This window comes from Schistocerca serialis, chromosome 5 (assembly GCF_023864345.2).
Source record: "Schistocerca serialis cubense isolate TAMUIC-IGC-003099 chromosome 5, iqSchSeri2.2, whole genome shotgun sequence".
NCBI lineage: Eukaryota > Metazoa > Arthropoda > Insecta > Orthoptera > Acrididae > Schistocerca > Schistocerca serialis.
Genome location: NC_064642.1, coordinates 656086222 through 656099167, shown reverse-complemented (window position 1 = coordinate 656099167; position 12946 = coordinate 656086222).

Here is a 12946-nt window from a genome sequence, read left to right as displayed (position 1 = left end):
TTTCTGTTTATTTACGTCTTCTGCAAATGTCGCGACTCGGGTTTCGGTGTTGTCACATCTAGCAGTTAACTGTTCATACTGTTGCGCTAAGTTATTCACTCTGTCATTTGGTATGGATTCCTCGATTCTCTCAAACATCTCCTCCTTATCGTGCGCACGTTGTAAATTCAACTCTGAAAATTTCTGCACTACCACACGATCTCTTTCTTCCTATTCTCTATCCTGTTCCCTTTGTCTAATTTCTACTGCAATTAATCTATTATTGTGAGAATTCAAAATCGGTTGCGCCTCCTCTCTAACTTCCCTCTTTAATTCATCTTTCATGTTTTTGAAACATGTCCCCGTTCGTGAGCCTAACTGTGTTTCCATTGTTCCCATATCAGTTTCTAATTCAGATCGTAACTGTGATCCCACTGCTTTCATCTCGGTTATAATTGTTCCTATTTCTGTTTCAATTGTTCCTATTTTTGATCCCAAATTTAATATAGCACTCATCAACTGCTCCATAGTAACTGGTTCGAAACTCTTTTCACCCCTAACATTTCCCGCAAAATCGACTTCTTTCGTCATAGCTGTAAAGCTGTCTTTGTTCGATACTATTCCAGAATCTTCTGTCATTAATCTCGTATTCTGTGAATTTTCTGATTGAGAAAAATTTTGAAATGGTTCCAGACTATTATCCCGACTTATTAAATTGTTTTCCACTTCATTATTCATCACACTGTTCTCCTGTGTTGGCGAGTTCGCCATGTCAACAATTTCGTTATTCTGATTATTCATCATTTTTGCCTTTTTCATTGATAGCGTAATCATTTACAAAATATACAAAACTCGTCACTATATGAAAATTGCACACAATGACACTATATCTCCAACAATACCATTCACACGAAATGTTTCCCTCAAACACGATTAACGAACAATTGAAATAATTGCACTAAATTGTCAAACGCGTATACAAGACAACAAATCAAATTCTGAGAAAAAATACCATTAGAAGAATGACAGTTACCAAATCTACACATGCAAAATAGACTACAATTACTAAAGTACAAATTACTACAACAATACTACTGTCTACTATTTTTACAATCAGAAGAATTCCAAGGGACGATCCGAAGCAGCGGTCGCCACGTGCATGGGGGCTTAATTATTTAAATGAGAATAAATTTTTATTTTTGGTAGCTGTAAGTCCGATTACGCTGTTTCGTAAACGGTTGGCCCTGACTAGTGTTGTTGTTGTTGTGGTCTTCAGTCCTGAGACTGGTTTGATGCAGCTCTCCATGCTACTCTATCCTGTGCAAGCTTTTTCATCTCCCAGTACCTACTGCAACCTACATCCCTCTGAATCTGCTTAGTGTATTCATCTCTTGGTCTCCCTCTACGATTTTTACCCTCCACGCTGCCCTCCAATACTAAATTGGTGATCCCTTGATGCCTCAGAACATGTCCTACCAACCGATCCCTTCTTCTGGTCAAGTTGTGCCACAAACTTCTCTTCTCTCCAATCCTATTCAATACTTCCTCATTAGTTATGTGATCTACCCATCTAATCTTCAGCATTCTTCTGTAGCACCACATTTCGAAAGCTTCTATTCTCTTCTTGTCCAAACTATTTATCGTCCATGTTTCACTTCCATACATGGCTACACTCCATACGAATACTTTCAGAAATGACTTCCTGACACTTAAATCAATACTGGATGTTAACAAATTTCTCTTCTTCAGAAACGCTTTCCTTGCCATTGCCAGCCTACATTTTATATCGTCTCTACTTCGACCATCATCAGTTATTTTGCTCCCCAAATAGCAAAACTCCTTTACTACTTTAAGCGCCTCATTTCCTAATCTAATTCCCTCAGCATCACCCGACTTAATTAGACTACATTCCATTATCCTCGTTTTGCTTTTGTTGATGTTCATCTTATATCCTCCTTTCAAGACACTGTCCATTCCATTCAACTGCTCTTCCAAGTCCTTTGCTGTCTCTGACAGAATTACAATGTCATCGGCGAACCTCAAAGTTTTTATTTCTTCTCCATGGATTTTAATACCTACTCCGAATTTTTCTTTTGTTTCCTTTATTGCTTGCTCAATATACAGATTGAACAACATCGGGGAGAGGCTACAACCCTGTCTTACTCCCTTCCCAACCACTGCTTCCCTTTCATGTCCCTCGACTCTTATAACTGCCATCTGGTTTCTGTACAAATTGTAAATAGCCTTTCGCTCCCTGTATTTTACCCCTGCCACCTTTAGAATTTGAAAGAGAGTATTCCAGTCAACATTGTCAAAAGCTTTCTCTAAGTCTACAAATGCTAGAAACGTAGGTTTGCCTTTCCTTAATCTTTCTTCTAAGATAAGTCGTAAGGTCAGTATTGCCTCACGTGTTCCAGTGTATCTACGGAATCCAAACTGATCTTCCCCGAGGTTGGCTTCTACTAGTTTTTCCATTCGTCTGTAAAGAATTCGTGTTAGTATTTTGCAGCTGTGACTTATTAAGCTGATAGTTCGGTAATTTTCACATCTGTCAACACCTGCTTTCTTTGGGATTGGAATTATTATATTCTTCTTGAAGTCTGTGGGTATTTCGCCTGTCTCATACATCATCCTCACCAGATGGTAGAGTTTTGTCAGGGCTGGCTCTCCCACGGCCGTCAGTAGTTCCAATGGAATATTGTCTACTCCGGGGGTTTTGTTTCGACTCAGGTCTTTCAGTGCTCTGTCAAACTCTTCACGCAGTATCATATCTCCCATTTCATCTTCATCTACATCCTCTTCTATTTCCATAATATTGTCCTCAAGTACATCGCCCTTGTATAGACCCTCTATATACTCCTTCCACCTTTCTGCTTTCCCTTCTTTGCTTAGAACTGGGTTTCCATCTGAGCTCTTGATATTCATACAAGTCGTTCTCTTATCTCCAAAGGTCTCTTTAATTTTCCTGTAGGCGGTATCTATCTTACCCCTAGTGAGATAGGCCTCTACATCCTTACATTTGTCCTCTAGCCATCCCTGCTTAGTCATTTTGCACTTCCTGTCAATCTCATTTTTGAGACGTTTGTATTCCTTTTTGCCTGTTTCACTTACTGCATTTTTATATTTTCTCCTTTCATCAATTAAATTCAATATTTCTTCTGTTACCCAAGGATTTCTACTAGCCCTCGTCTTTTTACCTACTTGATCCTCTGCTGCCTTCACTACTTCATCCCTCAAAGCTCCCATTCTTCTTCTACTGTATTTATTTCCCCCATTCCTGTCAATTGCTCCCTTATGCTCTCCCTGAATCTCTGTACAACCTCTGGTTCTTTTAGTTTATCCAGGTCCCATCTCCTTAAATTCCCACCTTTTTGCAGTTTCTTCAGTTTTAATCTACAGGTCATAACCAATATATTGTGGTCAGAGTCCACATCTGCCCCTGGAAATGTCTTACAATTTAAAACCTGGTTCCTAAATCTCTGTCTTACCATTATATAATCTATCTGATACCTTTTAGTATCTCCAGGGTTCTTCCATGTATACAACCTTCTTTCATGATTCTTAAACCAAGTGTTAGTTATGATTATGTTGTGCTCTGTGCAAAATTCTACCAGGCGGCTTCCTCTTTCATTTCTGTCCCCCAATCCATATTCACCTACTATGTTTCCTTCTCTCCCTTTTCCTACACTCGAATTCCAGTCACCCATGACTATTAAATTTTCGTCTCCCTTCACAATCTGAATAATTTCTTTTATTTCATCATACATTTCTTCAATTTCTTCGTCATCTGCAGAGCTAGTTGGCATATAAACTTGTACTACTGTAGTAGGTGTGGGCTTCGTATCTATCTTGGCCACAATAATGCGTTCACTATGCTGTTTGTAGTAGCTTACCCGCATTCCTATTTTCCTATTCATTATTAAACCTACTCCTGCATTACCCCTATTTGATTTTGTGTTTATAACCCTGTAGTCACCTGACCAGAAGTCTTGTTCCTCCTGCCACCGAACTTCACTAATTCCCACTATATCTAACTTCAACCTATCCATTTCCCTTTTTAAATTTTCTAACCTACCTGCCCGATTAAGGGATCTGACATTCCACGCTCCGATCCGTAGAACGCCAGTTTTCATTCTCCTGATAACGACATCCTCTTGAGTAGTCCCCGCCCGGAGATCCGAATGGGGGACTATTTTACCTCCGGAATATTTTACCCAAGAGGACGCCATCATCATGTAATCATACAGTAAAGCTGCATGCCCTCGGGAAAAATTACGGCTGTAGTTTCCCCTTGCTTTCAGCCGTTCGCAGTACCCTGACTAGTATTATTACGCAATCTGACTGCATAGAGCAACAACAAAGAATGAAATGAAAAATTTCGTTAACACAATTAATTAATTAAGTCCCCAGCAACTATAAAACCTACGAAACCAAAGCACAAGTGTAATTGTTCTGTGTGTGGGAGTGTGACTCAACGTACACATCTGGCACGGTTCTTCTTCAACAAGACAAGAAATTTTAAATACCATTTACACTGAAGTAACTAAAAAAAATAGAAATACTATAATTGCGCAAGAAACCCAGAATTACACTCTAATACAAGAACACAAGCCAGATGCTTTGTTGACTGGACCTGTAATGCTGCATTATTTAAGACATTGAGATAATAAAAAGAAAAGGAACAATTTTTTTCTTTTACCTTAATATATTGACGAAAATCACTCTAATCATTACAATATATATCTACACCGACTCGCTACTACCACATCTCAACAAGAACTTTTCAATATCACATCTCAGCAAGCACTTTTCACTAGCACATCTCAACAAGCACTTACTACTACGAGTTCTCCCCAAGCACTGCCAGTGGAGGCGGCTGAATAATACTCTTTGGCGCAGTCTCTGGCGCTGTGGCTCAGTGTAGCCACCTTTCAATATTTAAAGTGGAGAAGATCGATAGACATCGAACACCAATGCTTTAATTACAAGCAAGGGCGGCGCACACACTCCAGCGTGCTACTCCATCGAGACGTTGGTATCAGTTTTGAGAGACAGTATCTGAAAAATAAACAAAACGCGCGAGGAGTTTGTTTTTATAATAGTTACAGATTGGTGTTGTCGTGTTCGACGGACGCCGTTCCACGTCATCTCGACTGGGACAACATCACCATCGAGCCGAGACAATACGAGACATCACAGTTTTCTGTGGCTACTCCTGCAATTCCAGATTCGTAAGCGCAAAAGCCACCATCCGATTCCGAAAAACCTAAAGTGAGTCACTACTGCCTCTCTGTGCAGTAACTTCCATTTTCGATCGGCTGGTGGGCATCTCACCGACTAAATTTAATCATAAAGCATGAACAGTAAAAATCAAACAAAAGCTTGAAAACATTATGAGTTCGGCCTTGAACTCTGTATCCATTACACCTGAAAATCCATACTAATATTATAAATGAAGAAGTAACTCTGTCTTTTAACGCTCTCACGGCCAAACCGCTGCAGTGGTAGCCATGAAATCTGGCATGAGGCATCTCGAAACCTGATGAAGAAGATGGGCTACTTTACAAAGTGTGTAGTATAATATACTTACTGATTTGAAGAATTTTACCCAAATTAAGGAAAAAATATTTATTCTCCGAAAAAGCTATTTACTCTTTCATTCTTGAATTTTATCATATTTGTGAAAGATTCTTATTGGTTGACATGTTCTACGTAATATGATTCAACGTAATCATTAAAATGTTTATTCAGTTCTCAACGTGTACAATCCATACTTTCATACCAAGACCAGTAATATTATTTGCAAAAGTAACTCACTCTGATACGTTTTCACGACTCGACCGCTGAACCGACTCCGATGGTACCTGGTATGGAGATATTTTGAACCCTTAAGAAGACCAAAGACTGCTTTAGAATGATGTATTTTTTTTACTACTATTAACATTTTTTAAATATGGTATACTTGAGTGGCATGCATACGAGGCTAGTGCAATGATCGGCAACTCTTCGTGTCCATAGCTTACTCCGTGACATTGCACATCCAGTGCTATTGTGCGATATTGAGTTCCTACACCAACGGCGTAGTTGGAGAGTTTTGGTGGAGATACAGCAACAAAATTGGGAGGTAACACCGAGAAATATATTTAAAATTATTGCTAAAAGCCTCGCAAACGTGAGTATAATTTAGCGCAGAGTTTTAAGAGAGTTCAAGCTGCGAAAGTTACTCGAATCCAACCAAAACTATAGCCGTCTTATGCCCGCCCGAACATGGATGCAAAACGTCAGGCAGCCTTAAGAGTTACAAAGACGTTCGAACACTCACGAGCCTGTCGCATTTTACGCGCTGCGTGACGCGGCTCTTAAGGCTTCTAAGACGCTTCAAGACTCACAATGGCGGCGTCATTTAAAGGCTGTACGAAAAACAGAGTCGTATCTTTACATGTGGAACGCAGGACGGTTTTGGTGAGGCGGTATTTGGTTATGTTCTATTAACTGACTGTGCTAATCATAAATAAGGCATCGAAAGGGGTGGACAAAAAAGTAGGTTCCATAACGCATTGAAATGGCAAGGAGAAACGGTTGGTATGTGTTGCTCTGATGGCAAAATCTCACATCCAGTACTAAATACGCCAGAGAAACCTCTAAAAACTATACAAAAAAACTAAACTAAACTCCTCCCGAACAGGCCATGAAGTCCCAACGGTACCACCCGGCCGCCGTGTCATCCTCACCCCATAGGCGTCAGTGGATGCGAATATGGAGGGGCATGTGGTCAGCACACCGCTCTCCCGGCCGTATGTCAATTTCCGAGACCGGAGCAGCTACTTCTCAATTAAGTAGCTCCTCAGTTTGCCTCACAAGGGCTGAGTGCATCCCGCTTGCGAACAGCGCTCGGCAGACCGGATGGTCACCCATCCAAATGCTAGACCAGACCATCACTTAACTTCGGTGATCTGAGGAAACCGATGTGACCACTGCGGCAAGGCCGTTGGCAAAGCTAGTCTTCTGCACGAATATAATGAATCGAGGCATTTTTTAGAATATAACTGGAAAATATAATGTATACTTTCAGATTCTACATACAGCAATATAACATAAATACTTTCACTATGCAGCTACATACCGGTATTGCATACATTTGTTATACATACGCTCTCTACCACTATATACACAGCCATCTCGTAAAATTACTAGCTTACTTACTCATCATCACTGACTTCAAGCTAGTGAATCAGCGGACACTTTGCACATGTGCAGTCGTTCCTTCATGATGGTGTGAACACTTCCAATGCTCAATCCTATCATGGTGGCTATGGCTTTCACTGTCACTCGGCGGTCCTGGGTAATGAGTGCATCCACCAGCTGGACGATGTCATCGGTGATGCAGTGTGGTGCTCCAGACTGTGCATCATAGGCTAACAACATCCGTCCTTCCCTGAAATGCTTGTGCCACACCTTGACCCTTGCAAGGAACATGTAGTGTTCGCCGTACACTTGTGACATTCGTCGCTGAGCATCCACTCCTCCTATCCTTCCGCTGTCATAAAACGAACAACACCTCTTTGCTCTTCTTTTGATGTCTCCATGTCACTGTTTGCAACGCGACTTCCAGCGTTGGACGATTGATGCATGCTGCTGCTAGCTCTGTATAGTCACGTGACGTGCACGCGTGACCTCCAGCGGCGGTCTGTGAACTTCCACGCTCTGGTCGGAACCACACCTCGTTGCACACGCCACAATATTACCCTCCTGTCACCTGTTTGCGCATTCCAGACTCTGGCTCGTTTCTTTTTGAACGCAGCTTATAAATATGAAAAAAAACTGCTCTTCTCCGACGTCTCTGGGGCGACAACTGTTTCTCCATCGGTATCCACGGCTAGTTTTATCGATGGCTGCAAAGCAGTGTTTACTCGACCCTTGCATTCGCCATATCTGTCTCAGTACGACAACGGAACCCCGGTAATGGTTTGGTATCTGGCTGCAACCCATGGATGTAGCTTGCTCACGGTCTAACGTTACAGTCACGACACTCCAACTCGTTTTCCTTACCCATTACGATAGCAGCGCGCTAAGCGGCAATCAAGTGGCACTTCTAAGAGTACGATACCGGATGAGTGCGAATTCTATCGCTTATATTGATATGTAACAGATTTTACAATTGGGAGCATATGCAGTGTAATAAAAATTTACCCGACAGCTCATTTACGATTCTCTTAACGAACAGATACTTATTGCAGAATGGTGTTTTCCTTTGATAACAAGAAATTGCCAGTAAACAACAAAATACCTGACTTTTGCTGAAAGATGTGTATCTACCCAACAAAGCGAAGTTTTGTTCGTCACACTTCCAGCAAAATCAGTAAATGTGGAACGTAGAAAACCTGTATGAAACGTAACACTTAAATTATTTCACGTACAGAATAAACTATGGAACCCGTAGCTGAAGGGAAAACCATACAGGCGTCATAATAAAATATTAAAAAGCAACAAAACTTTTCGCAACAGAGAAGAGACCAGTTTTACAATTGTTGTTACATCTGAGCCACAAACGGAAAGAATTTTCAAGATATTAGCTTTTGAAGCAAAAGTAATTACACGCACATAAATATTCGTGTGTTTGTGCATATCAATTTGTCTATTATAATAAGAACTGACAACAGAAATATATGCTTCTCATTCATGAAGTATCTATTTATATTCTCTTGCTGTCAGCGGAGTAAGCTGCAATTAAGCACATATTCAAAGTATTTGTTCATGAATAAGTTACAGCTTATGTCATTCGACTGCATTACATTCATTTCACTACAACTCATGTTAATCGGTAATTTATTAAAGTAAGGAATGCAAACATATAACAATTATTTCGTTAATCAAGTAGAAAAATACCGGATGGTTATAATTAAACTTTCTGCATTTAACGCATTATAACACGGAAACTAATTATCGTATAAATACCAAACTTGGTACCATTAATGTCCAGAGTATGGGGTGCATGATTTCCATGCGTCACAGCGTCACCGTCCAGTTCCAACTACAGCTATCAGGTGCCGTGATCAATCATCGTTATTCATAGTCTCACACACCAGACCAGTCGCAGTGCACTTGTTGATGTATCAACACGAGCTTGGACAAAAGAAGCAGGGCATAATTGGTAAAGCTCTATTATCAAAACAACATTAATGCTGCAGCTGCACTTGGAAAATATTGCCACCTGAAAGGATTAAGGAAGTGTCCTCTGTGTTCACCTGCTGTGCGGAGTATGATGAAGAAGTTCGAATCAACTGGAGAACTAGGTGTCGCTCCGTGAAGAGGCCGACGACTGGCTGCACCCCAGGCGGTTGATGAAATCGCTTTTAGTATTGCAGACAACGCTGCACGCAATTTCCGATTATCAGGTAGTGTGCGTGCTGTGTCACGACAGTTGAACATCCCTTGGTCCACTGTATGGAAGGGGCTTCCAACCATTCTCAAATGGTATCCGTACAAGATCCATATCGCACAGCAGCTTGAACCACAGGACACACAACAACATGTTGACCGCGTTTTCCACTTTCTCGCAAGGACTGAAGTTGACGAGGGCTGGCCCTGGACCACCCTACGGACAGACGAAGCTCAGTTTTCTCTGACGGGTGAGGCGAACACACAGAAGAGCCAAGTGTGGGAATCTTTACCTCCAGTCACTGTGCATGAAGTTCCTCTGTGTGGTGAACGTGTCACCGTATGGTGAGGCTTCACGGCTAGGTTCATCACTGGCCCATTCTTTTTTGAACAGGTTGGCGCACAAAAAGGAAAGATATGCAGTGTGACTGTCCTGCGATATGCTTCACCAGCATGTCATATCTGCCCTACAGGAGAGGAAACTCAGCAGTTATCATGCAAGAGGGGGCCCCACCGAGCATCGCTCGTGAAGTTCACCTGCTTCTCTGAAATAGATCTGGAAACGATCGAATTATCAGCCGATCGTTTCCAAATGCTTGGCCGGCACGATCACCTGATCTCATTCCCTGTGATTTCTGGTTGTGGGGCTACCTGAAGGACAGGGTTTACCAGGGGAACATACACACGTGTGCTGATCTGAAGAGCAGTGTATCAAGACAGGTAGCCAACATACCTGCGGACATGCTTCGTCTTGCTGTGCAGAATGCAATCCTGCGTTTTCAGACTCTTCTGGACGCTGATGGGAGCCGTATTGAGCCCCTTTTGTAGCAGTAGTGGTACCGGTATGTAATGTATTATGTATCGTAGTAGCACATTAAACCTGTTGCAATTGAACTGATTCTGCATTATTTCTATACCCCATGTCCCTGAAATTAATACTGGTTCAAATTCTGAGCACCATGCGACTTCTAAGGTCATCAGTCGCCTAGAACTTGGAACTAATTAAACCTAACTAACCTAAGGACATCACACACATCCATGCCCGAGTCAGGATTCGAACCTGCGGCCGTAGCGGTCGCTCGGTTCCAGACTGTAGCGCCTAGAACCGCACGGCCGCTCCGGTCGGCAAATTAATACTGCCAAGTTTGGTAGTCGTACGGTAATTAGTTTCCGTGTTATAACGTGTGAAATAGAGATAGTTTAATTATAACCACTCGGTATAAAAACGTAAATTATCCTTACGACACCTCACTGTCTGTTTTCCCACCGCTTGGAGCGCTCGTGTCGCTCCCGCTGTGAAACGGTAACAACTTTCACACCAGAGCGTGTTGCGACTGAATGTATTAGACAGTGGCTTAACAGTGTGTTTGTTCACCTTTCGAACGCAATACAGCAGCGATTCTGGGAGGTATGTGGCACCAGATACCTATGCATGGGTAATGCAGTTACTGTAAATTACTGGCTAGTTGTCTGTGATACTTTCCAGATGCGTCCTGTTGGGTTCCCAGGTGAAATTTTGGGCCAGGGTACAACCCGAGTTCACTATAATTTTCCTTAAATCAACCACTGTAGCACGGTACAGACCTTGTAACACGGACAGTTATCCCGCTGCAAGGTGGAAGACATCAAGCATGAAGGGATACAAGTGATCTGCAATAAAAATTGCGTACTACATAGCAGTCATGGAGCCTTCGATTACGGCCACAAGCCCAATGGAAACTCAGGTTAATGTCTCACACAGCATAAAACTAGCCCTACTGGCGTACGTCCGTAGCACGATGTCTGTTTCGGATAGCCGTTCGTCTAGATGACAGCGATACGTGATTCATCCGATCAGAAGACTTTTTTCCATTAATTCACGGTCCAATTTCGATTATCACGTGTCCACTGTAACCGCAACTGACTACATAGTTGGGTCAACATGGGGACACATGGGAGTCGTCTGATGGGGAGCCCCGTTTTCCACAAGTAACCTAGTGTTGTGTGCCGAAACATTTGTTGTTGCACCAATATTGCACTCAGTGTGGTTAAATCTATCAGAGACTGGTACCTATGCTGCTTTACAAATAGAATAAGCCTCCGAGTCCTACGTTCTGTGATGAAGCACAAGCGTCCAAGACCTTGTCGTCTACTCGTTGTCTCTCCACTCTTCAACAATACATGCTCACGACAGCCGACTAGCTTCCCTTTTACTGAGCTGCTCGTTCTCAGGCAACAGGTCATAATAATCTGGCCCATTTTCAAAGGTTCTTTGAAAGTGAATGCTTTTCTTGATGTCGTTGTGTGTCCTGCATACGAAAATGGTATTAGGTTGTATCTACTGCGCTCAGATTTTTGACCCTCTATCTACCGATATCGTTGAAGACACTAACCTTTAGTTCATCTGCAGAGTATTAATCTATTTATGTCCTAGAAACTCTCAAACATGACTTTCAATTCGTAAACAGAGCTCCCGGAAATGATGGGTGTTTAGTAACATTGCTTAGTGGTCGTTATTGAACGCCTAGAATCGAATTAATTTAGCTGCCACTTATGCTTAGTATTGCGGTCTAAGGAAAATTGTTGGAAATGATTCCTTCCTATTTATGTGATTTTTAGAGCATCAATAGATTATGCAGCACGTTATTACTTCCGTCTCACTCAACTAGTTGGAACCATCTCAAAAACAAATACAAAGTTGTTTAATATCCCAATTTTCAATCTGCTGTAAGGCCTGTTCCTCGAAGTGAATAATTATAGGTACCAGTGACTTCCGAGAATGTGACAGTGAATGAAGTTGAATTCAGAGATGAACACGCGTAAGACGAAGATGGATATAACACATGGTAACCCAATATTCAAAGATCACTGCCGTGCACAGAGATAGACAAAACCACGAATGCAGAGAAAGTAGCCTGTTAGGAATGACCTACTGTCTGGACAGAACAGACATCACAACCTCAACAGAGAACGTAGAAGGGAAGATGGATGGACTCCATTGTATAGGAGTTGTTTGTGTCTCAGATCAGGAACAACAGCAGCAAACTTAAAAGATTAGCAAATAATATTTGAGTCTTTTTCAGAAAAATCAGTTGGTGGGTGGGAAGCTTAAATCTCCTAACAATGTTCACGCCGCAGGTTTATCTCGATGAGAAACGGGCCCAAAGTAATAGCTGCCCATTACCTTATGACACCTTAAATTTTTATTCTATCACTTAGTCACAAGCTGAATTGATCCCATGAAAACGATCTCTATAAAAGAAACAAACAGTACTGTATTTTCATCTCTTTACCATCAGGAAAAGGAAGAGGAACCATTTTTTCCATTTCCAATTCGGCAGTGCAAATTCCGAACATTACTGAAATTTATTTATTTTTTATTTATTGTATATTTTTTGCATGGAGACACCAACTGGTGTCTTTTGCAAACGTCATAGCATTTTTTTTACAAGTTTAGTACAGTCATATATACATATGTGATTACATATACATGATACAAATGTACCATTGTACCTAATAAGGCACAATATTGGGTGTTACGTCGTACCTATTACAAATATTCGGATTTTACACAACTATATATATATATATATATATATATATATATATA